Source organism: Bubalus bubalis, chromosome 5, assembly GCF_019923935.1.
Source record: "Bubalus bubalis isolate 160015118507 breed Murrah chromosome 5, NDDB_SH_1, whole genome shotgun sequence".
Classification (NCBI taxonomy): domain Eukaryota; kingdom Metazoa; phylum Chordata; class Mammalia; order Artiodactyla; family Bovidae; genus Bubalus; species Bubalus bubalis.
In genome coordinates this window covers 67,929,925-67,957,124 of record NC_059161.1, presented here as the reverse complement: position 1 = coordinate 67,957,124, position 27,200 = coordinate 67,929,925, and the positions used below count along the sequence as shown (strand labels likewise).

At 37.9% G+C, this 27,200-nt stretch overlaps 1 long non-coding RNA gene across 1 annotated transcript in view; it reads left to right on the top strand.

The window, feature by feature from the left end:
- Positions 1-3,133: 3,133 nt before the first annotated feature.
- LOC123333728 overlaps positions 3,134-27,200 on the top strand; it is a 312,273-nt gene continuing 288,206 nt past the window's right edge. The window contains exon 1 of the long non-coding RNA XR_006551214.2: positions 3,134-3,584. This is a non-coding gene — a long non-coding RNA (uncharacterized LOC123333728). The remainder of the gene's footprint in view (positions 3,585-27,200) is intronic.

Here is a 27,200-nt window from a genome sequence, read left to right as displayed (position 1 = left end):
GAGTTGAGACCATCTGGACGGTTGATGTGACTGAACTCAGTTAAAGCAGATTTTAAGATTCTGGTGGGCAGATGCAGAGACCTAATCCTGTCACAGACACAAATGTAAGTTCCCTGTTTATTAAACCTTCCACCTACCAATCTACAATGGTTGTGTTTTCTTCAGTCCTCTTGCCTTTCATGTAAGGGGCCCAATTTCAGATGTAACCCCAGAAATTCCTTCAGCTGTGAACCAATGATGTTTAAAACATCAAAGACTTATTTCATTCTCTAATATTCATAATTGCATTTTCATTTGAAAATCAAATGTTTAATGTTAATATTCTGTATTCTGATTTCCAGTTTATCACCACATTTAATATAATATTTAAAAGGCCAAATTGGTTTTAATCATCACTGTATCTTTTAGGTTTCCCAGGTGGCTCAGTGGTAAAGAATCTGTCTGCCAAAGCAGGAGACATGAGTTCGATCCCTAGGTGGGGAAGATCCTCTGGAAAAGGAAATGGCAACCCACTCCAGTATTCTTGCCTGGGAATTCCTGGGTCAGAGGAACCTGGTGGGCTATAGTCCATGTGGTTGCAAGAAGAAACTGATATGATTTAGCAACTAAATAACATTTATTCTTTTAAACATTTGCTTATAGTATTAAAAAGCATTGAAGGTTTTTTTTAATCAAAGTTTCAAGAGAAGAAAAATTATCTCAAAATTATCTGGAGCAAAATATGCAGAATTACTATCATTTTACTTTTCTCAATGTATTATGATAATATTTCCTATGTTCCTAAATTTTATCAATTATAATAATGAACAAGAATTTTAAAGATTTTTTTCAAGATCTTCATTTAAATTCATCTTACAATCAGAAAAACAAAACAATCATAACCATACCCCATGAATCACTGCACGCCAGGCCTCCCTGTCCATCACCAACTCCTGGAGTTCACTCAAACTCGTGTGCATCGAGTCGGTGATGCCATCCAGCCATCTCATCCTCTACTGTCCCCTTCTCCTCCTGCCCCCAATCCCTCCCAGCATCAGAGTCTTTTCCAATGAGTCAACTCTTCACATGAGGTGGCCAAAGTTTTGGAGTTTCAGCTTCAGCATCAGTCCTTCCAATGAACATCCAGGACTGATCTCCTTTAGAATGGACTGGTTGGATCTCCTTGCAGTCCAAGGGACTCTCAAGAGTCTTCTCCAACACCACAGTTCAAAAGCATCAATTCTTTGGCACTCAGCTTTCTTCACAGTCCAACTCTCACATCCATACATGACCACTGGAAAAACCATAGCCTTGACTAGACAACCTTTGTTGGCAAAGTAATATCTCTGCTTTTCAATATGCTGTCTACGTTGGTCTTAACTTCTACATTTTCAAAAATCAAGCATACTTAGGTAGTCAATATTTGGAAAAGAAATGGAACATATTAGAAATAAACATATTTCTCATACTCCCTTCTATTTATAGTTTTTCTAATGTTACACCAACTTTGCTTTCCTATGATAAATGCATTTTAGTTACAGTGGGGGTTTTGTTATTTGTTTTTGTATATGCTGCTGGATTCAGTATCCTTATTTCCTGATTAAAATGGTTGCATTTTGTGTACATGAGTGAGATTCATTTTGATATTTCTTTTTCTCATACTTTTTAGTTCAGTTCCAGGGCTAATATTTTTCTAATCTCATAAATTGAGTTAGGGAAAAGATTTATTCTTCTGTCCTCTGAAAGTGTTTCATATTAGAATCTTATGTTTTCAGATTTTATTCTGATTTGCTAGTGAAACATCTGGCATAGGCATTTTCATTTTTCCCCTATTGTATTGTGGATAATTTGAAAATTAAAGTGTTAGCCCCTCAGTCGTGTCTGACTCTGTGACCCCATGGACTGTAGCCTGCCAGGCTTCTCTGTCTGTGGAATTCTCCAGGCAAGAATACTGGAGTGGGTTGCCATGCCCTCCTTCAGGGGATCTTTAATTTAAAACATTAAAAAGCTACCAGTCTTTGAGACAGAGCAGGTCCTTTTCCACCATATATTCTGCCTATATTTTGTCTGTAAAAAAAAATTTTTGTTGTTATTTAGTTGCTAAGTAATTAAAAGACACTTGCTCCTTGAAAGAAAAGCTATGGCAAACCTAGACAGTATATTAGAAAGCAGAGACATTACTTTGTCGACAAAGGTCCAGCTAGTCAAAGCTATGGTTTTTCCAGTAGTCAGGTATGGATGTGAGAGTTAGATGATAAATAAGGCTGAGCACTGACAAATTGATGCTTTTGAACTGAAGTGTTAGAGAAGACACTTGAGAGTCCCTTGGACTGCAAGAAGATCCAACCAGTCAATCCTAAAGGAAATCAGACATGACTATGCATTGGAAAGACTGATGCTGAAGCTGAAACTCCAATACTTTGGCCACCTGACGCGAAGAACAGACTCATTAGAAAAGATCTTGGTGATGGGAAAGATTGAAGGCAGGAGGAGAAGGGGATGACAGAGGATGAGGTGGTTGGATGGCATCATCAATTTAATGGACATAAGTTTGAGAAAGCTCCGGGAGATGGTGAAGGACAGGAAAGCCTGGCTGTGCTGCACTCCATGGGGTCGCAAAGAGTTAGGCACAACTGAGTGACTGAACAACAACAACAAATCACTCAGATGTGTCTGATTGTTTGCAATCCCATGGACTGTATCCTGCCAGGCTCCTCTGTCCATGGGATTTCCCAGGCCAGAATACTGGAGTGGGTTGCCATTTTCTTCTCCAGGGGATCTTCCCCACCAAGGATTTGAACCCGAATCTCCTGCACTGGCAGGCGGATTCTTTACTGCTGAACCACCCGGGTGGCCCAAAAAGAAACTTTAGTCAAAGAATAAATTTAATCAGAGAAGTGAGAAAATATGGAAAAAAAGAAACATAAGCAAGACAAAATAATAATATTTTAGCCATTAAATACAGTCAAGGATCTTGAATTCCTCCTCAAAGGCAATAGGAAATATTAGGCATATCCTTTGAGCTGTTTTGCAGAGACTAAAACCCACACCAGGTGTAAGAATTTAACTGTATGTTGTTAATAAGCATGGAGACCCCAGGCCAGTTGAAACCAAAAGATTGGTGATGTTGATTCTCCATTACCTTACCACCAGCCAATCAGAAAAATGTCCACCAGCTGATCACATATCCCATAACTGCTCTTCCCTCATCATCTTTAAAAATTTTTCCCTGAAAGACTGGAGGAATTAGGGTCTTTTAAGACCCAGGCTTGCTTGTTGGATGTACCTCAATAAACACTGCACTTTCCTTGACTACAACCCTCTTTCAGTAGAGTGGCTTTACTGACTGCACGCAAGCCTGAGGCAAGGTTGGTCTCACCTGTTCTTCAGGTGAGAACAGTTGACTTGCCAGGATTTGGAACCATTAGTTTGGATCAGAATCGCCTGAAGGCCTTGTTAAGTCACAGAGTAACGGGCCTCTCGCGCAGAGCCTCTGATCTGAAATAATTAATTTGGGGGTGGAGCATTTGCTCCTGTAACAAGTTCGGAATGAGGATAGTGCTGCGGCTGCAAGAACCACGCTTCCAGAAAGCGGAACGAGAGAGGTTAGTGCTTATAAAATATTCTATATTATCCAGCTTCAGCTATTAGCAATCCAGAACCAATCTTGCTTTTTGTGTTTCCCTGCTCCATCCTCCTCACCAAGTTATTTTGAAATGAATATCAGATATTGTTGTTGTACTGGTAAATACATTGGTAATTACCTCAACAGTTTAAGAACATTATTTTCTTCACTGTTTTGTGTTAATATGTAGAGATGCAACTGATTCTTTTGTTTCATCTTGTATTGTGTGACCTTGGAGTTTGCTTGCTTGTTCTGGGAGGATTTTGATTTTTCTTTTGGTGATAACTTGGGTTGGTCTTCATAGATTATCAGACACCTGTAAAGAGAGATTTATTTTTTTCCTTTACTTTTTTTGTGCCTCATATGTCTTTTTCTTGCAAAGTGAAGTAGCTGGAACTTCTAGTAGTGAGTGGAATGAGGGTGGGGAGAGAGCGTCCTTGCCTTGTGTCCATTTTTAGAGGGAAAGCATTGCGGCTTTTGCCATTCAGCAGGATGTTGGTTTTAGCGGTTTTTCTTTTTTTTGTTTTGTTTTGTTTTGTTTTGTAGATTTTCTTTATCACATTGAGGTAATTCCTCCCTAATTTCCTGAGAGTTTTTATCGTGAATGTTGAATTTTCTCAAGTGCTTTTCTTTAGGATGTTTGAATTGTGGATTAATTCAATTTTCAAATGTTAAATCAACCTTGCACAGTGTTTTTTTTTATTTTTTAAGCTGGAGGAGCGGTGTTGTTTGGTATTTTGTACTGTCTTTGATGTCAGGATAATACTGGTCCCTTTAAATGTATTGGGATAACTGAAAAGTATCCTTCAAATTTGGCAGTGGCATAGTTATTTTTGACTGGAAAGCAATGTAAAGGATTTGAACAAAGCTTTCACTGAGCTTTGAAATTAGCATGAGGTTGAATATTGTCAATGTCAATGTTACGAAAACTGTTTTTGATGCCTAAGCTGGAACTGAGATTTTAGTAACTATAAGTGAGTTTATATTGAATAAGCCAGTAAAGATGGAGATAGTGAAGTAGCCTGTATTAAAGACAAGCACTTGGGAGTGCTAAGTGCTAAGATCTTGATCTGTAAGTAGAAAGATGTTTGTGTTTTTTAATTGGTATGCCGGATTGGCTCACGTGGGCCCACTGTTAATATTTCAGGAGGTTTGCAAGACAGTTCATTTCACGTCGGTAGCTTATTTTTCATAGTAGTAGTTCTTACATTATGAAAATTGGAAAATAGTACAAATCAGGATTTGAGCTTCCCATTACTGCAAAGCCCATTTTAAGTACTTCCCAACATATTTCTGATTAGAAGACTTGGCTCTTGGAAATATTATCAAACTATATAAAACATTTGACATGAAGTTTACAATGGTAATTGTCTCAATATGATTGTAAACAAGTCTCTAATCTTTCACCTTTAAAAGTAACAAACTGATGTTCATGTACCAAACATATGCCAGGGTAAGTACTGGGAGGGTTGGGAAACATCTAGATGTTACTGGAATTGATACATGTGGGTTAAGATTTAATTACTTGTGAAAGAATCATAAGGAAGTAGAGCTACATGTATATTTTTAAGTGCAGTTGAAAGTGAAAAGTGTATACTTTGAAAACTATTAAATGACACAAAAATTGTCTTTATGATTGATGCCAATACTGCAAGTCAAGAGTGTAGATAATACTGTTTAACACAAGATAAAGAAAAACAAATGATGTTTCTAAATTAAAATGTTGTAGTTGTATATAGTTGTACTAATAAATTGTCAGTAGATTTTCATTTTGTTTCTGTTCTTCAGTGTTCACATATTCAAACTGATGCAAAGACTTAAAAAAATACTTAGATTTGTAAAATAAACTACACATTATTTTCAGGTTTCCTTTATAATTAGGAAGGCATGCTGTTTTGTATAAAAAGGATCATGAATACACTGTATTTTTAAACCTGATAATTTTTTGGCAAAATGGAAATATAAATCTTTCCCAGTTCAAGCATGAATTTAGAGTCTCAGATTTCCTGTAAATATTAACATGGTGATAGATTGATAGTTGATATAAATGTCATTGAAACATCAGTTTTGTTTGTAACAATTTGGAACCTTGGTTATTTGCTAGAATATTTGGGAGAAGTAAAATGTGAAAGATGGAGAGCTGCATCTCTGTACCTTCTAATTCCAGAGAAACCAAAATAAATAAATGTTTTATTTTTACTAAGCATGTCACTATATTTAAGTGGTGGTAGAAACTGCATGTAGCATTCACTAGATATTGGTTTAACAAGACATTTTCTGCAGACTGTATTTATCAAAAAGCATTTAAAGTAAAATTCCATTTTGGGGTTGGCTTGATTCAATCTATATTGATAATATCAAATCTATGGAACAATATAATGAACTCATCTAGCCAGTAGTTAGAATGTTTTCTAAATGAATGCGTCAATTTCTTTTTTGTCAATGCGGTGACCTGAGTTGAATTTGACATCATTCTGTATGTTTTCTTCTAAATAACGTAAACTACCGTTTAAAATAGACTGAGATATAATCGATCAGATCTAAAAAGCTATTTCTTCATCCTTCAGCTCTTACCCTCCAGGCAGTATGCAAATATTCAGCTGGCAGAATGTGGATATTCTATCACTAACAATATTTTTAGTATTTCAGCCACTCTGGAGATGATTAAAAATTAAACTTCAGCTGGAATTATTTTTTAGCTAATGCTTATATAAGAAGAAAACAACAATATGCCACAGGGTGAGCATATTTAGTAATGTAAAGTAGAATTAAGGGTAATATATTAATTAATTTTCTGATATAGTTGGCAGTTCATGTGAATCAACAGAATTCCTCATTCATCTGCATGAATGTTGTGATGCTCCATACTTCCTAGTAGGATAGGAAGGATGCTACAGCCAAAACAGATTTTGCATATGTGTTAATGGACTGATCCAAACCTGTAGAACTTTTCCTTCTCCCCTTACTGCTATCAATAAATCCTAGATATCTGTCTCCTTATTCTAATATCTCTACCTTGATCAAACTAGTTCTTTAGAGGCACATATATTCCTAAGGACAATCCTTCCTCAACCCAAGTGACAAAAAGCAGTGTTAAGAAAAATCTCCTTCATCAAAATACTTAGGAACTTTAAATACTTAAGAACCCATAATATTTAAGCTAAAATCTACAGGTTAAAACTGGTATTCATGGTATCAAATCCCATAAATCCACCCCAAAACTTTTAACAAGTGATTATCAAATACCACCAAAAATAATAATTCTTGAACTCTTTGAATAAAATGTATACACAGATGGAGTCAGTTTACTAATATTTTGAGATTTTTTTTGTCTAATATGTGAGATCAGACCCTATTTTTTTCTTTCTATGATTATTGTCTGTGGTTAGAGTTCAGGATATATTCACTTCATAAAACGATTTGCCGTATATTCCCTTTTCCTAATAATTTTTGATATTTTGGAATTATTTCTCCAAATATTTTGTAGATGATTAAAATTACCTAGGTTTTCTTTCTTGCGTGTGTGAAGAAAGTGTAAGATATTGAAGCAAATGGGTAGTATTTGGTTTTGATACTTTGCTCTTTTCAATTTTTTTTGTTGTTGTTGTGGTGAAATACACTTTACATAATACTATCATCATAACCATTTTTAAGTGCACAGTTCAGTTCTATTAAACAAATTCATATTGTACAGCCATCACCTCTGTCCATCAGTGAGTGACTTTTAATTATACAGTGCTGCTAAGTTGCTTCAGTCATGTCCGACTCTATGAGACCCCATAGACAGCAGCCCACCAGGCTCCCCCTTCCCTGGGATTCTCCAGGCAAGAACACTGGAGTGGGTTGCCATTTCCTTCTCCAATGCATGAAAGTGAAAAGTGAAAGTGAAGTCGCTCAGTTGTGCCCGACTCTTAACGACCCCATGGACTGCAGCCCACCAGGCTCCTCCATCCATGGGATTTTCCAGGCAAGAGTACTGGAGTGGGGTGCCATTGCCTTCTCCAATTATACAGTGCTGCTGCTGCTGCTGCTGCTGCTGCTAAGTCGCTTCAGTTGTGTCCGACTCTGTGCGACCCCATAGACAGCAGCCCACCAGGCTCTGCTGTCCCTGGGATTCTCCAGGCAAGAACACTGGAGTGGGTTGCCATTTCCTTCTCCAATGCATACAAGTGAAAAGTGAAAGTGAAGTTGCTCAGTCATGTCTGATTCCTAGCTACCCCATGGACTGCAGCCCACTAGGCTCCTCCGTCCATGGGATTTTCCAGGCAAGAGTACTGGAGTGGGTTGCCATTGCCTTCTCCGAATTATACAGTGCAGTGTTCTCTAAATCAGATCCAGCTTATTTTGTTGTAAAGTTACTTATATCGTTCTTGATTTCTTGTTTTGTTTTGCATTATGCATCTATCATTTAAAGAGGGATATATTAATCTGTCCCTTGTGACATGTTTTCCTCCGTCTCTTTCCTGGTTCTGTATGTTATTTGCTGTGTGTGTGTATGTTATTAGGTGAGTGCGTATAGAATGCCTACAGCTTTCTGGTAAATTACTTTTCAGTATGTACTGGCTCTCTTTACTGTCAGTAAAGCTTTTTCTTTTTTCCTTTGCTCTGCAGTCTTCAAGGGTAAATGCATTCTTATTCTCACTTTATATAACGAAACTCTAAATTCATTTTATTTTTCCGTCTTATTCCCTTCCCTCAACTTTTCCCCCTTTCCCATCTGGTATTATATTTGTCTTCTAAGTGGAAACTTCTTATATTTGTTATTATGATGGATATCTTAGATGTCCACACAAATGATAATTTTGTCTTTTAAATTTCACTGATTATATCTTTGCTTTAAAAAACAGATTTTTCTTTTTTCATTGTTGTTGAAGTGTAGTTGCTTTCCCTGGAGAAGGGCTGGGCTACTCACTCCAGTATTCTTAGGCTTCCCTAGTGGCTCATACAGTAAATAATATGCCTGCAATGTGGGAGACCTGAGTTCGATCCCTGGGTTGGGAAAATCTCCTGGAGAAGAAAATGGCAACCCACTTCAGCATTCTTGCCTGGAGAATCCCTGTGGACAGAGGACCGTATCTGGCTACAGCCTGTGGGGTCTCAAAGAATCGGACATGACTCAACGACTAAGCACAGCAAATAGTTGTTTTATACAGTGTAAGAGGTTCCCTTTTCTCCACACCCTCTTCGGCATTTATTGTTTGTATATAGGTGTTGGTTTTTTTTTTTGTTGTTTTGTTTTGATGATGATGACCATTCTGACCATTATGAAGTGATGCCTCATTGTGGATTTGATTTGCATTTCTCTAATTAGTGATATTGAGTATCTTTTCATGTGTTTTTGGTCATATGAATGTATTCTTTGGAGAAATGCCTATGTAGGTCTTCTACCCATTTTTTGATTGCTTTTCTTTTTTTTTATATTGAGCTGCATGAGCTGTTTGTATGTTTTGGAGATTAATCCATTCTCGGTTGCTTTGTTTGCCAATATTTTCTCCCATCCTGAAGGTTGTCCTTTCATCTTGTTTATGGTTTCTTTTACTGTGCAAAAACTTTTGAATTAGGTCCCATTTGTTTCTGTTTTCATTCTCATTACTCTTAGAGATGGCTCAATAAAGATCTTGCCTTGATTTATGTCAGAGTGTTCTGCTTATGTTTTCCTCTAATAGTTTTATAATGTCCAGAATACACTTAAGTCTTTAATCCATTTTGAATTTATCTTTGTGTATGGTGTTAAGGAGTGTTCTAATTTCATTTTTTTTCCCTTTTTTTTTTTTTAGTATGTAGCTGTCCAGTTTTCTCAGCACCACTTATTGAAGAGACTATCTTATCTCCATTGTATATTCTTGTCTCCTTTGTCCTAGATTAGGTTACTATAGGTGTGTGAGTTTATCTTTGGGCTTTTGGTCCTGTTCTACTGATTCTGTATTTCTGTTTGTGTGATATTACTATGCTGTCTTGATGACTGTAGCTTTGTAGTATAGTCTGAAGTCAGGGAGCCTGATTCCTCCAGCCCCATTTTTCTTCCTCAGGATTGCTTTAGCTATTCGTGATCTTTTGTGTTTGCAAAGAAATTGTAAATGTTTTATTTTAATTTTGTGAAAATGGCATTGATAATTTGATAGGTATTGTATTGAACCTGTAGATTGCTTTGGGTATTATAGTCATTTTCACAACATTGAGTCTTCCTATCCAAGAATTTGCTGCTATTTTTTGGATAAATTTTATAGTTTTTTATTTGAGGCAAAAATTTTAGCTTTTACATTTGGGTCAATTTTTACTTTCTAATAATGTATGAAATTTGAAATTCTTTTAACACATCATTCATCACAAATTATGATTATCCTGTTCAATATTTTAATTCTAATTGTTATTTACCCTCTAAATTATGATTATTACTCTTTTTTAGTAATTATTTACTGCAACCAACATGTTTAATATTCTTTTCTCAGCAATCTGTCTTTGATTTCAGACATTTCTGGGGACATTTTTCTTAAAGTAATTTACTTTAGAGTTGACTTCCCTCCCCTGGTATTCAGTTCAGTTCTGTCACTCAGTGGTGTCTGACTCTTTGTGACCCCATGGACTGCAGTGCACCAGGCTTCCCTCAGGCTATCCCTCAATTACTGAGGCATAATTGACATATAACATAGTATTACTGTATACAGCATGATGATTTGACATTTATGTGTTGTGAAGTGATTACCACATTTAGTTAGCATTCATTTCCTCAGATAGTTAAATTTTCTTTGTGGGTATGGAGATGAGAACCTTAAAGATCTACTCCTTTTGCAACCTTCAAATATAAAATATGGTATTATTAACTATAGTCACCATGGTTGTCATTAATATGGGTCCATAGTAATGTTGGAAGAGGGTGTTTGCTATGACCAGTGCGTTCTCTGGCAAAACTGTTAGCCTTTGCCCTGCTCTATCTTGTACTCCAGGGCCAAACTTGCCTGTTACTCCAGGTATCTTCTTGACTTCCAGCTTGTGCATTCCAGTCCCCTATGAAGAAAGGGACTTTTTTTTTTTTTTTTTTTTTGCTGTTCTATAAGGTCTTGCAGCTCTTCATAGAACAATTCAACTTGAGCCTCTTCAGTGTTAGTGTTTGGGGCATAGACTTTGATTACTATGATGTTGAATGGTTTGCCTTAGAAATGAACCCAGATCATTCATCACTCAAATGAGATTGAGTCATTTTTGATGTTGCACCCGAGTACTGCATTTTGGACTCTTTTGTTGACTCTGAGGTCTACTCCATTTCTTCTAAGGGATTCTTGCCTGCAATATGAGACATAATGATCATCTGAATTAAACTCATCCATTACTGTGCATTTTAGTTCATCGATTCCTAAAATGTCGATGTTCACTCTTGCCATTTCCTATTTGACCACATCCAATTTACCTTGATTCATGGACCTAACATTCCAGGTTCCTTTGCAATATTCTTTATAGCACCAGACTTTAGTTTCACCACCAGGCACATCCACAACTGGGTGGTGTTTCTGCTTTGGCTCAGACTCCTCTTTCCTTCTGGAGCTATTTCTGTACTCTTTTTCAGTAGCATATTGGGCATGTACCGACCTGGGGAGTTCATCTTTCAGTGTTGCATCTTTTTTCCCTTTCATATTGTTCATGGGGTTCTCAAGGTAAGAATGCTGAAGTGGTTTGCCATTCCCTTTCCTACTGAACCACGTTTTATCAGAACTCTCCAACATGACCCATCTGTCTTGGGTGGCCCCATAAGGCTCATAGTTTCATTGAGTTAGACAAGGTTGTGATCCATGTGATCAGTTGGGTTAGTTTTCTATGATTGTGGTTTTCATTCTGTCTGCCCTCTGATGGATGAGGATAAGAGGTTTGTGGAAGCTTCCTCATTGGAGGGACTGGCTGTGGGTAAGCCTAGGTCTTGCTGTGGTGGGCAGGGCCATGCTCAATAAATGTTTCATCCAGTTTTCTGCTGATGGTTGAGTCTGTGTTCTCTCAGGCCAAACTATGGTAGGGTTAATGGCAACCGCCCTCAAAAGGACTTATGCCAGCATACTGTGAGTCCAAGGACTGTTGTAGTCATGCCCTGACCCCTTGGCACTCCACTGTTGACCCGCACCTCTGCCAGAGACTGCCAGACACTCACAGGCAAGTCTGGCTCAGTCTCTTGTGGAGTCACTGCTCCTTTCTCCTGGGTCTTGGTGCACACAAGGTGGTGGTGTGCACTCCAAGAGTCTTTTTCCCTGGGTATTCTCAGTCCTTTTGTCGGATACCCAGGTTGGGAAATCAGTTGTAGGCCTAGAACTTTTGCAACAGTGCGAGAACTTCTTTGGTATAATTGTTCTCCAGTTTGTGGGTTGTCTGCTCAGTGGCTCTATATGGCGCTTATGGTGACCTCCACCAAGAGGACTGATGCCACATGCTGCACCTCCCTTATCTGCTGCAGCCAGAGCCCCTGTCCCCATGGAAGGTCACTGCTGACCCATGCCTCTGCAGGAGACACTTAAGGGCAGGTCTGGCTCAGTCTCTTGTGGGGGTTTCTGCTCTTTTCCCTCAGTCCTGGTGTGCATAAGGTTTGCATAAGGTTTTGTTTGTGCTCTCTGAGTGTCTCTGTCTGGTCTGAGATTTTATTTTAAATGCTATTGTGTCCCTCTTACCATCTTGTTGGAGCTTCTCCTTTGCCCTTGGGCATGGAGTATCTTTTTTTGCCAGGATCCAACATTCTCCAGTTGATGGTTGTTCAGCAGCTAGTTGCGATTTTGGTGCTCTCCCAGCAGATGAGTGTATGACCTTCTACTCCACAGTTTTAGAGATGGTCAATACTGAAATTAGATTGATTATATTCTTTGCATCCAAAGATGAAACTCTGTACAGTCAGCAAAAACAAAATTGGGTGCAGATTGTGGCTCAGATCATGAACTCCTTATTGCAATATTAAGACATAAATTGAAGAAAGTAGGGAAAAACACTAGACCATTCAGGTATGACCTAAATCAAATCCCTTATGATTACACAGTAGAAGTGACAGATAGATTCAAGGGATTAGATCTGATAGAGTGCCTGAAGAACTATGAACAGAGGTTCATGACATTGTATAAGAGGTGGTGATCAAAACCATCCCCAAGAAAAAGAAATGCAAAAAAGAAAAATGGCTGTCTGAGGAGGCCTTACAAATAGCTGAGAAAAGAAGCGAAAAGCAAAGGAAAAAAGGAAAGATACATCCATTTGACTGCAGAGTTCTAAAGAATAGCAAGGAGAGACAAAAACACCTTCATAAGTGAACAAGTCAAAGAAATAGAGGAAAACAATAGAATGTAAAGGACTGGACATCTCTTCAAGAAATTTAGAGACACCAACAGAACATTTCATGCAAAGATGGGCACAAAAAAGGACAGAAATGGTATGGACCTAATAGAAGATATTAAGAAGAGGTGGTAAGAATACACAGAAGAACTGTACAAAAAAGATCTTAATGACCCAGACAACCACAATGGTGTGATCACTCATCTAGAGCCAGACACCTCGGAGTGTGAAGTCAAGTGGGCCTTAGGAAGCATCACTACGGCCAAAGCTAATAGAAGTGATGGAATTTCAGCTGAGCTATTTCAAATTCTAAAAGATGATGCTGTTAGAGTGCTGAACTCAATATGCCAGCAAATTTGGAAAACTCAGCAGTAGCCACAGGACAGGAAATGGTCAGTTTTCATCCCAATGCCAAAGAATTTTCAGTCTACCATATATCTACGCTGATTTCACACACTAGCAAAGTAATGCTCAAAATTCTCCAAGCTAGGCTTCAACAGTACATGAACTGAGAAATTCCAGAAGTTCAAGCTGTATTTAGGAAAGGCAGAGGAACAAGAGATAAAATTGATCATATTGATCATAGAAAAAGCAAGAGAATTCCAGAAAAACATCTGCTTCTGTTTCATTGACTACACTAAAGCCTTTGACAGTGTGGATCCTAACATACTGTGGAAAATTCTTAAAAAAAGAGATGGGAATACCAGACTACCTTAGCTGCCTCCTGAGAAATCTGTGTGCAGGTCAGGAAGCAACAGTTAGAATTGGACATGTAACAACAGACTGGTTCCAAATTGGGAAAGGAGTACATCAAGGCTGTATGTTGTCACCCTGCATATTTAATTTTATGCAGAGTACATCGTAAGAAATGCCAGTCTGGATGAAGCACAAGCTGGAATCAAGATTGATGGGAGAAATATTAATAACTTCAGATACTCAGGTGACACCACCCTCATGGCAGAAAGTGAAGAGGAACTAAAGAGCCTCTTGATGAAAGTGAAAGAGGATAGTCAAAAATCTGGCTTAAAACACAACATTCAAAAAAGTGAAGATCATGGCCTCTGCTCTCATCACTTCATGCAAATAGACAGGGAAACAATGGAAACAGTGACAGGCTTTATTTTCTTGGCTCCAAAATCACTGCAGATGGTGACTGCAGCCATGAAATTAAAAGACACTAGCTCCTTGGAAGAAAAGCTATGACAAACTATACAGTGTATTAAAAAGCAAAAACATTACTTTGCTGACAAAGGTCTTGATAATCAAAGCTATGGTTTTTCATTGGTCATGTATGGATGTGAGAGTTGGACTATAAAGAAAGGTGAGCACTGAAGAATTGATGCTTTTGAACTGTGGTGCTGGAGAAGATTCTTGAGAGTCCCTTGGACTGCAAGGAGATCAAACCGATCAATCCTAGAGGAAATTGACCCTGAATATTTATTAAAATGACTGATATGAAGCACCAATACCTTGGCCATCTGATGGAAAGAGCAGACTCATTGGAAATGACCCTGATGCTGGGAAACATTGAAGGCAAGAGGAGAAGGGGATGTCAGATAAGATGGTTGGATCCCGTCACTGACTCAATGGACATGAGTTTAGGCAAGCTCTGGGAGGTGATAATAGGGAATCCTGGTGTGCTGCAGTCCATGGGGTTGCAAAGAGTCAGACACACCCACTTGAGGAACTGAACAACAAGAGCAACAACTAGCAGTGTTGTCCAATATGGTAGCCACTGCTGCTGCTACTGCTAAGTCGCTTCAGTCGTGTCTGACTCTGTGTGACCCCAGAGACGGCAACCCACCAGGCTCCCCCGTCCCTGGGATTCTCCAGGCAAGAACACTGAAGTGGGTTGCCATTTCCTTCTCCAATGCATGAAAGTGAAAAGTGAAAGTGAAGTCGCTCAGTCGTGTCCAACTTCTAGCGACCCCATGGACTGCAGCCTACAAGGCTCCTCCGTCCATGGGATTTTCCAGGCAAGAGTACTGGAGTGGGGTGCCATTGCCTTCTCCAATGGTAGCCACTAGCTACATGTGAATATGTGTGAGACAGGGCTAGATGACTGAGGAAATAAAGTATTAATTTCATTTAATTTAAATAGCTACATGTTATTAGTTGCTACCATATGTGACAATGTCTATCTCTAGATTTTTAATAGCATTCTTTCATATTTTAGTCTTATTATCTTTTTTTCCCTTTCTTCAGGCATTTTTATGATAATTTTCTAATACATAGCAAAATGTCCAGAGCTTTATGGTGAAAAACTATATATTATCTCCTAGATTCAATTAACATTTTTCTGGACTTGCATAACCAGCTATTTATGTACCAATCCCCTTAATTCTAATTTATTGCAAAAGAAATTGGAGATATTGATAAATTTTGCCCTACTCTATTTAAAATTGGCTTCACAAACTGTTCTTTTAGATTCTCTAATGTGTCAAATATTCTTAAAAATTACACAAAATTTTTTTTTACTCTAACTAAGAATTGATATTATGGGTATAATTTGCTTGCATTTGAAGTTTTTCAGCATCATTGTATCACTGTATTTACCTCTAAAATTTTCTTAACCTCAAGAGTGGTGTGGTCACTGTCTTAATAGAGATGACCTGGTATGTTTCTTGAATTCATAAAGTCAGATGAATCTTCTGAAGCCACAGTAGACTCATGCAACATTTTTAGGAAGTCCATACATTTCAAATGAGTTTGGTTTCTCTTATGGTGAAGTTAAGACTCGTGGGTAATAACTCTTTTGTGTATTCTTGCTGTTTTTATTACTTGATTCAGATGATTCTGAATGCTGCCTTCCCACCCATATTATAACTAGCTTGCCTCAGTATTTCATATTTTACTCAAGCGGAACGTTATCATTTTTTTTCCCACTGACCCTTAATTTTTGCTGATTTTTTAGTGGAATTGAGTTGTAATTTTATTATAGTGGGTTTGTTCTGTACTTACAACATTAATTATAGTTTATGAATATTTTTTGTTAATGGTCTAAATTTTATTCCTGAATATTTTCAGAATTAATTTTGATAAAATATTTCAAAATCATTACCATTTATTCTAATTCAACCCTTTATCCATTAAGAGTTTTTTTTTAAACCTTTTACTAAATATTTTTTGCTTCTCTGTTTGCAACCTTTGCCTATTTTTAATTTTGTTGTAATTTTATTCAATATTCATGTATTAAGGTGGTATTTACAAAGCAATTTTTGAAAAATTAGCTTCAATAAAAGCTTCTGGGTTCTCCTAGAAGACTCTATTCCACTGAAAAAAAATTTTTTTGGTAGAATTTTAGGTAATAATTTTCTTCTGGGAGGGAACAACACAATAATTAAAAAAACTGACTACTAATATAGTTTATCACAGACCACAGACTCAAAACACACAATATTAAGGACTTTGATCCTTTTATCTGTCAGTTTAACAAATTCCTTGCAAATATTTAATGCACACAAAAAAGTGCCATGCCATATATAAGTATATTCTTTCTTATAATCGTATGTCTCTCCCTGTATGTGTACTATAGTACTGTAATTTTTGTGGGTTTGAAATACATTTTTAACTTTTTGTTTAGGGATAGTTATATGCTCAGTAGAATTTGCAAAAATTATACACAGAGTTATGTATTTTCAGCCCAAGGTTCACATCTTAAATAAATACAGTACAATGTCAAATTTAGCTAGTATTCCTTAAAATATAATTTAAGTCTTTAATTCTTTCTTCTTTCTTTCTGAAACTCTAATATATATGTTAGGTGTTTTTTTCTTTTTTTTTCTTGTTAGCCCATAGATTACTTACTTAATTGTTTTATTATGCAATTTTCTATTTTTTTCAGGTTGGGTGATTTTTTATCAGTCTGTTTTCAAATTTACTAATTCTTTCCTTTGTCCCCTGTGCTTTACTTTTGAGAGTAGTGAGATTAAAAAAAAAATACCTTCATCTTATTTTTCAGTTATAAAAATCCCCTTTGATTCTTTTTCATATCTCTTTGTTTTAAAATTATCAGAACATTCCATTGAAGTTATTTCAGTAGTGGCATCCTTTTGTGTTTTCCTCATTCCAGTTGTCTAGATTCTTGGTATGATGAGGGTTTTTTTTTTTGTTGCTGTTTTTTTAACTATTGTATCTTGGACATTGAGGATATTAACTTGTGAAATTCACAATAATACTAATTCCTTTTAGCTGATAGTGACTATGTTTAGGTACAGCACAAAGATTTGATTGTTCTCTCAGATTCTGATTCAAGAATTGATGTTTTGCTCACTCTGGGCTCCAGGCACAGCCCGCAATGGAAGTGGAGCACTGCTTCCTACCTCAGTATCGCCCGTGAGAAGGATTAGAAGTCTGGCTCTCAACATTTTTGTTATATGGTGTAACTATACCTCCAACTACTCACCTCAGTTAAAGCTCCCGGGCCTCTGTTTCACTTTGCCTTCATCAACAAATTCCAGGAATAAATGTGGTCACAAAAATATATCTGAGAAATCTAAATACTTACTTTCAAAATATATGAAAGGAGAGTTAGCTTGTTAATTTGCTGTCCATACAGAAGCTTTACCTACTTCCTTCTCTGCAGTAACCCAGTCTTTTGTAACACAGTAATATAGTCACAATTGAGGCAGCCACAAACTGTGGTTGTGATAAAAAGACAGAAAGCTTTAAAAAATGTATAGAATCACATACAGCTAAATTTATTTAATTTATAATTACAAAATAATGTAGCATATTAAACTTAAGGTGCTGCTGCTGCTGCTAAATCGCTTCAGTCGTGTCCGACTCTGTGCGACCCCATAGATGGCAGCCCACCAGGCTCCCCCGTCCCTGGGATTCTCCAGGCAAGAACACTGGAGTGGGTTGCCATTTCCTTCTCCAATGCATGAAAATGAAAAGTGAAAGTGAAGTTGCTCAGTCGTGTCCAACTCCTCATGACCCCATGGACTGCAGCCTACCAGGCTCCTCCAATCATGGGATTCTCCAGGCAAAAGTACTGGAGTGGGGAGCCATTGCCTTCTCCAATCTTAAGGTAAACAGATAAAAATAGAGTGCCTATTTTTTTTTATCTGTTTGACATTATAAATTAACAAGTAGGACATGTGTCACCTATTCTAACTAGGAAGAAATTGATGCTCAGAAAATTGACGTAATTTTCTTAAATCATACTGTTAACAATTGATGGGCTCTAAGTAAGTTTTGCTTTAAAACAATAGAATAATTCCTCAAAAGTACTATTCTAGTTTTTAAGGAGGGTTTTTTTCAAGAGTGTTACTAAGTTTTAAGGATGTGAATAGCTGTTGACAACCATTTTGTGATAGAATATACTTGAATTTTCAGAAGAAAAAAGCCAGATTAAGTGTTCCTGATTATTGTAGAACTTTGTATTTAATTTGTTTAAAAATAAGAATTAGAAAATATAATGTCTATATTCAAAATATACTTACCCAGAATAAATGAACTTGATTTATCCTCATATAAACACCTTATATGAAATCAGATTCATCTGCCATTGAACATTATATGCATTTACCATTAAAAAATTAGAATCATTCATGTTCTGGAAGTAGCAGTATTATACTCTATGATTAAATTATGGATAAGAAAGCTATGGTACATATACACAATGGAGTATTATTCAGCCATTAAAAAGAATACATTTGAATCAGTTCTAATGAGGTGGATGAAACTGGAGCCTATTATACAGAGTGAAGTAAGCCAGAAAGAAAAACACCAATACAGTATACTAACGCATATATATGGAATTTAGAAAGATGATAACAATAACCCTGTGTACGAGACAGCAAAAGAGACACTGACGTATAGAACAGTCTTATGGACTCTGTGAGAGAGGGAGAGGGTGGGAAGATTTGGGAGAATGGCATTGAAACATGTAAAATATCATGTATGAAACGAGTTGCCAGTCCAGGTTTGATGCACGATACTGGATGCTTGGGGCTGGTGCACTGGGACGACCCAGAGGGATGGAATGGGGAGGGAGGAGGGAGGAGGGTTCAGGATGGGGAACACATGTATACCTGTGGCGGATTCATTTTGATATTTGGCAAAACTAATACAGTTATGTAATGTTTAAAAATAAAATAAAATTAAAAAAAATTATTGTAAACTAATTCCTAGTTTAAAATTGCTTAATTGCCAATGTGGCAGATATTTGAAGAACATTGTTGCTAAATTTACTTGATAATTTTAATTAACTTTTGTCTAATTAAATTTGCTCTTGTTATTTTTGATGGTTTAGCTCTAGTAGAGAACTGGCTTTGTCAGCAAGACCATTCTTTCATCGAAAATGATCAGGTTCAACTTGTAATAGAGAGACTTAGTGCTTTAAACAATATGGGTAGGCTAAAAATATTGGGGATTTTTAAAAGTTATGATCATGTTGTAAAAATGTTGAAAAGGATCTATAAATATTTGCCACCTAAGTATGTCAGTTTTACTTCATGTTTTTTAGAAGATTATGTGCCATGAAATTTAAGTAGCTCCATGTGGTATTTGGTACAAAGTAGATTATATAAATAGAGGTACCTGTTTATTGTCAAAAGGTAATTAATAGAATTTAGTTTTTAAAAATGTTTCAGATTTTGATAAGTACTGAAAAAATACAATTACATATATATTTTTTCATTTATGCAATTTACAGTTTCCTTTTCTTTAATCGAGTAATCTTCAACTCATTCTCCCCATGTTTCCTTTCATGTGAAAATTTTTAATATTTTTCTGCCTTAGGTTCATTTGTTTACCTGCAACATTTTTTTTTTTTTTTTTTTTTTACCAAGTATCAGACTGGTAAACATTTTTAATCAAGTATCAGACTGGTAAGCACAGTCAAATAGGGTGCACATCTTCTCATGTTTGATAATCAACTCAATTACCTTAAATATACTCTTGTTCCAGGGTTATTTGCATTTATTTGTATACTGAAGGCATGGAGTAATTTTTCTAGAGTTAAATTTACCTTTTCAGTAAAATTTGGTTTCCATGTGTATCCTAACAATTTGAAACTTGAACTCAAATTCTCAAATTATTTTCTGTTCTTGGAGATCATCATTTATACAGCCTAGTTTTTTTTTATTTTATTTAGTTCGGTCAATGAGCCTATAAAACTTCTGTTACACTAAATAGCTATGGTGGAAAGATTAATGTTTGATACAACATTCTTCAGTTAAAATTTACAGTCCTTTTCTTGGTTTCCAGTAGAAGTGACATTTCTCCATATACCATGTACTCCCAGAGATTGAGGGAGTAACTGGAGGTCTTTTTTCAGTAAACTTTGAACTTTATCTGCTTTGTGGGCACAATAATATCTTCAATATTATAGAATACTTGAATACATTGGCTTCCAGGTGCCATTGAGTGCCGCTATCTCCTCTTTTCCTCCCAAGGATGATATTGTTTTCTTTCTATACAATTCTAACTTTTTTCATCACAATACAGATACTTTTTTTAAAGCCTCTGTTACTAGTCACTAATGGATGACAATAAAGGACACATTGTCTGGTAATGTCCTGCCATTGTATAAGATTACCATTGTTTCCTTACAGACTCATTTCATAGTGAATAAATATCTAATAATCCTTTCTGGGCAAGACTACTAGCCTGGTTGAACCATCGCTGATGGATATGGTTCTCTGATAGTGGCATTATTTCATTTCTCCTTTAACTTAGCATCCTTTGCAGGTTCAGCTTGTCTCCAGAAAATAGCTCCCTCTAATGTCCCTTTTTGGGTTCATAAATATTTTACCTCATTACGGTAGGCCTCTAAGAATATTTGTTCCCTGTTACCCCCAAACTGCTATCACACCTACAACATGTTTACCAAAGAGGAGCCATGCTTATCACCCATCACTTACATAGTTCCCATTACACATTGATAGAATGTGTACAAGGTTGGAAAATTATCTGAACCCTGAAGTATTTTTTAAACTTATTGAAGTATAGTGGACTTACAGGGCTTCCCAGGTGGCTCAGACAGTAAAGTATCTGCCTGCAGTGGGGAAGACCAGGGTTCTGTCCCTGGGTTGGGAAGATCCCCTGAGGAAGGGAATGACAAACCTCTCTAGTATTCTTGCCTGGAGAATTCCATGGACAGGGGAGCCTGGTAGGAGTATAGTTGATTTACAGTGTTAATTTCTTTTGTACAGCAAAGTAACTCAGTTATATATGTGTATATTCTTTTTCATATCTGAATATAGTTATCTGTGCTATATAATAGGACTTTATTGTTTATACATCCTATATATTAATATAAAAATTTGCCTCTGCTGATCCGCAAATCCTATTCCTTTCCTCTCCTGTTAGCCCTCCCCCTTGGCAACCACAAGTGTGTTCTCTGTATTTGTGAGTCTGTTTCTATTTCATAGATGGTTTTTGTCATATTTTAGGTTCCGTGTGTAAGTGATATCATATGACATTATTTGTCTTTCTCTTTCTGACTTACTTGACTTAGTTTGATAATCCCAGGGTCCATCTGTGTGTTACAGATGGCATTGTTTCATTCTTTTTTGATGATTGAGTAGTATTTCATTGCATATGACAGGAGTGGGATGCTGGGTCATTAGCAACTCTATTTTTAGTTTTTTGAGTACCCTCCATGCTGTTTTCCATTGTGACTGCACCAGTTTACATTATCACCAACAGTGTAAGAGGTGAACTGGATTATTGAATTTTCCATGAGTCTGCTCAGTTCAGTTCATTGCTCAGTTGTATCTGACTCTTTGCACCCCATGGACCGCAGCATGCCAGGACTCCCTGTGCATCGGCAACTCTCGGAGTTTACTCAAACTCATGTCCGTCACATCAGTGATGCCATCCAACCATCTCATCTTCTTGTCTCCTTCTCCTCCCGCCTGCAATCTTTTCCAACATTAGGGTCTTTTCCAGTGAGTCAGTTCATTGCATCAGGTGGCCAAAGTATTGGAGTTTCAGCTTCAGTGTCAGTCCTTGCAGTGAATAATCAGGACTGATTTCCTTTAGGATGGACTGGTTGGATCTTCTTGCAGTCCAAGGAACTCTCCAGAGTCTTCATCAACACCACAGTTCAAAAGCATCAATTCTCCAATGCTCAACTTTCTTAATAGTCCAACTCTCACATCCATACATGACTACTGGAAAAACCATAGCTTTGACTAGACAGATCTTTGTCTGCAAAGTAATGTCTCTGCTTTTTAATATGCTATCTAGGTTGGTCATAGCTTTCCTTCCAAGGAGCAAGCGTCTTTTAATTTCATGGCTACAGTCACCATCTGCAGTGTTTTTGGAGCCCCCGCCACCCCGCCCAAATAAAGTCTGTCACTGTTTCCATTGTTTCCCCATCTATTTGCCATGAAGTGATGGAGCTGGATGCCTTGATCCTAGTATTCTGATTGCTGAGTTTTGAGCCAACTTTTTCACTCTCCTCTTTCACTTTCATCAAGAGGCCCTTTAGTTCTTCACTTTCTGCCATATGGGTGGTGTTATCTGCATAACTGAGGTTATTGGTATTTCTCCTGGCAATCTTGATTCCAGCTTGTGCTTCATCCAGCCTGGCATTTCTCATGATATACTCTGCATATAAGCTAAGTAAACAGGGTGACAATATACAGCCTTGACGTACTTCTTTCTTGATTTGGAAGCAGTCTGTTGTTCCATGTCCAGTTCTAAGTGTTGCTTCCTGACCTGCATACAGATTTCTCAGGAGGCAGGTCAGGTGTTCCCATCTCTTTAAGAATTTTCCACAGTTTGTCATGATCCACACAAAGACTTGGGCATAGTAAATAGAGCAGTAGTAGATACTTTCTGGAACTCTCTTGCTTTTTCTGTGATCCAGCAGATGTTGGCAATTTGATCTCTGGTTCCTCTGCCTTTTCTAAATCCAGCTTAAACATCTTGAAGTTTACTGTTCACGTACTGTTGAAGCCTGGCTTGGAGAATCTTGAGCATTACTTTACTAGCATGTGAGATGAGTGCAGTCATGCAGTAGTTTGAGCATTCTTTGGGACTGGAATGAAAACTGACCTTTTCCAGTTCTGTGGCCACTGCCGAGTGTTCCAAATTTGCTGGCATATTGAGTGCAGCACTTTAACAGCATCATCTTTTAGGATTTGAAATAGCTCAACTGGAATCCCATCACCTCCACTAGCTTTGTTTGTAGTGATGCTTCCTAAAGCCCACTTGACTTTGCATTCCAGGATGTTTTGCTCTAGGTCAGTGATCACACCATCGTGATTATCTGGGTCATGAAGATCTTTTTTGTATAGTTCTTCTGTGTATTCTTGCCAGCTCTTCTTCATATCTTCTGCTTCTGTTAGGTCCATACCATTTCTGTCCTTTATTATGCCCATCTTTGCATGAAATGTTCCCTTGGTATCTCTAATTTTCTTGAAGAGATCTCTAGTCTTTCCCATTCTATTGTTTTTCTCTGTTTCTTTGCCTTGATCACTGAGGAAGTTTTTCTCATCTCTCCTTGCTATTCTTTGGAACTCTGCATTCAAATGGGTATATCTTTCCTTTTCTCCTTTGCCTTTCATGTCTCTTCTTTTCTCAGCTATTTGTAAGGCCTCCTCAGACAACCATTTTGCCTTTTTGAATTTCTTTTTCTTGGGGATGTTCTTGATTCCTGGCTCCTGTACAATGTCACAAACCTCTGTCCATTTTTATTCAAGCACTCTGTCTATCAGATCTATTCCCTTGAATCTACTTGTCACTTCCACTGTATAATCATAAGGAATTTGATTTAGGTCATACATGAATAGTCTGGTGGTTTTCCCTACTTTCTTCAATTTAAGTCTGAATTTGGCAATAAGGAGTTCATGATCTGAGCCACAGTCAGCTCCCGGGCTTGTTTTTGCTGACTGTATAGAGCTTCTCCATCTTTGCCTGCAAAGAATAATCAATCTTGTTTCAGTATTGACTGTCTGGTGATGTCCATGTGTAGAGTCTTCTCTTGTGTTGTTGGAAGAGGGTGTTTGCTGTGACCAGTGTGTTCTCTTGGCAAGACTGTTAGCCTTTTACCTGTTTCATTTTGTATTCTAAGGCCAAATTTGCCTGTTATTTCAGGTGTTTCTTGACTTTATACTTTTGCATTCCAGCCCCCTATAATGCAGAGGACATCTTTTCTGGATGTTAGTTCTAGAAGGTTTTGTAGGTCTTCATAGAATCGTTTGACTTCAGCTGCTTCAGCAATATTGGTTTGGGCATAGACTTGGATTACTGTGATATTGAATGGTTTGCCTTGGAAATGAACAGAGATGATTTTGTTGTTTTTGAGACTGCTTCCAAGTACAGCATTTTGGACTCTTTTGTTGACTGAGATGGCTACTCCATTTCTTCTAATGGATTCTTGCCCACAGTAGTAGACATAATGATCATCTGAGTTAAATTCACCCATTCCAGTCCATTTTAGTTCACTGATTCCTAAAATGTCAATGTTCACTCCTGCCATCTCCTGTTCGACCACTTCCAATTTACCTTGATTCATGGACCTAACATTCCAGGTTCCTATGCAATATTGTTTTATCCAGCATCAGTCTTAACTTCCATCCCCAGTCCCATCTACAACTGGGTGTTGTTTTTGCTTTGGCTCCATCTCTTTATTCTTTCTGGAGTTATTTCTCCACTGATCTCTAGTAACATACTGGGTACCTACTGACCTGGGGAGTTCCTCTTTCAGTCTCCTATTTTTTTCTTTTTTTTTTCATACTGTTCATGGGGTTCTCAAGGCAAGAATACTGAAGTGGTTTGCCATTCCCTTCTCCAGTGGACCATGGTTGTTCCTACAAGGCATGGGTCATAGTTTCATTGAGCTAGACAAGGCTGTGGTCCACGGGATCAGTTTGGTTAGTTTTCTGTGATTGTTGTTTTCATTCTATCTGCCTGCTGATGGATAAGGCTAAGAGACTTATGGAAGCTTCCTGATGGGAGAGACTGACTGAGTGGGAAACTGTGTCTTGTTCTGATGGGTGGGGCCATGTTCAGTTAATCTTTAATCCAATTTTATATTGATGGGTGGGGCTGTGTTCCCTCCCTGTTTCTTGACCTGACCAAAGTATGATGGCAGTAATGAAGATAATGAAGACCTTCAAAATGTCCCATGGAGGCACTGCTGCATTCAGTGCCCCCAACCTTGCAACAAGCCACTCCCCACTCATGCCTCTTTCAGTGACTCCTGGACACTCATAGGAAGTCTGGGTCAGTCTCCTTGTAGGGAGTCAAACTTATGGGGGCCTGACTCCTTGTGGGGTTACTACTCTTTTTCCTGTTTCCTGGTGTGCACAAGTTTTGTTTGTGTCCTCGAAGAGTCTGTTTCTCCAGTCCTGTGTAAGTTCTGTTGGTTCTGTGGGGGGTTATTGGCAGTCTCCTCTAAGAGGGCTTATGCCATACCCAGGTCTGCTGGACCCAGAGCCTCTGTCCCTGCAGCAAGCCACTGCTGATCCGTACCTCCAGAGGAGAAACTCAGTCACAGTTCTGGCTCAGGGTTGTGGGTTGGGCATGTGTTTTGTGCCCTTCCTAGGTCAGAGCAGCTTAGGCAACCAGGTGCTTGGCAAGTGCACTGTCCCAGTGGGCCTGCATCTCAATCACCTCCTGTCCCTGCTGCTCGATTTCCCAGGTGCACTGTGAGAGCACCATCACAGGTGTGCTGTATGTCTCCTCTGGAGAGCTCATCTCTGTCTGCGGCCCTCCTGGTGGATGTCAACAATTCAGGATCTCAGGAAGATATGGTTAGCAGCTGGGAGCCTGCACACAGTTTGGTGGAAGATGCAGCAGCCCCTTGCCTTCTGGTTCTGACTGTGGCAGGCCTGCCTTTCTGCCTCCAGGTGGAGAGTGACAGATTAGCAGTGGCTAGCTCTCCTTTGGTATTCACTCAATCCTTTGTTCTGTGAGTGACCAGGCTGCCTGTTAGGTTCGAGCCTTTCGCAGGAAAGTTCTCTTTTCCACAGTTGTGGTTAGGTGTGTATTCTGTTTTGTTTCATTTTTTTTTCCCTCCTGGTTATGTTGCCCTCTGAGATTCCAAAACTCCTTACTTACCTGCCTGTGAAAGGGTTTCCTACTCTGTGGAAATTTCTCCTCCTTCACGACTTCATCCCCGGGACAGGTCTCCATCCCTAACTCTTTGTCTCTCTTTTTGTCTTTTATATTTTGTCCTACCTCCTTTCAAAGAGAACAGGCTGTCTTTCTGGGTGCCTGGTATCATCTGCCACTGTTTAGAAGTTGTTTTCTGCAAGTTGCTCAGCATTCAAATGATCTTTTGATGAATTTGTGGGGGTGAAGGTGGTCTCCCCGTCCTATTCCTCTGCCGTCTTGCTCAATCAAGAAATGAGACTGCTAACTGGTACATTAAACCTCCAAATGCAGTTTGATCTAGGAGTACCGGAGGGCTTCCACAGACTTCGTGCTGGAAGAGAACAATCTGTGATAGCAGGAATCAAACACCAGTGAACCAGAGTGCTGCTCTGACTCAGCTGGGAAAGAATCATTATACTTGGAATACAATGGCCCTGGGTGGAAAGAACACTCATCATCCCCATAGGGAATAGAGTAGTACATTCTTATGTATACAGCTTATACTGTTAATGTATACAGTGCACTTGCTTTGGGCTTCTCCCCTTAGTGTTTTCTGACATGCTCTAATGATCTGTTATTAGAAAACTTTGCTATATTGTCTGCTCCTCACTCTATGTCTTCCTAGTATCACCCAAGCATAATTGGCAACTTGGGCATCGGAATGATAGGATGGTGCCCCATAGTGGTGGAGATATTTTCAATCTAAATCCAGTAATGTGCCACTGATAAGATTTTCAACTGGGCTGTAACAGGTGTAGGACAGTTTCCTGATTCAGGTATGTATTGTAGGTATCAGTGGTGATATTAAAGTGATGTTTGAGTAAACCACTATTTTCCAAATGACCAAAGTATAATATTACAAGATCATTTATGATCAAAAAGCCATTTAAAGTGCAAAATTAGTGAATTTAAAAGAGAATGAGAAGCTCATTGATGTGGTTTCAGAATATGCATTTCAACTAAATTTTTAGAAGCTGCTACTTGTTGGTTGTGCTGAGAATCATAGAATACACAGTTTTCTGAAACTACTAAAAGTCCTCTTTTCCAAGAACACATCTGTTCAAGATGATTTTATTTTTATATCTCAACTGAAAAAATACACCACAATAGACAGAACTCATAATCAGATGTGAGATAACCAGCCTTCTATTAAGCCAAAAATTAAAGTTATTTGCAAATAGGAAATGTAATGCTACCATTCTTAACCATTTTATTCTTGAAAATAGTTATTTTCACTAAATATGTT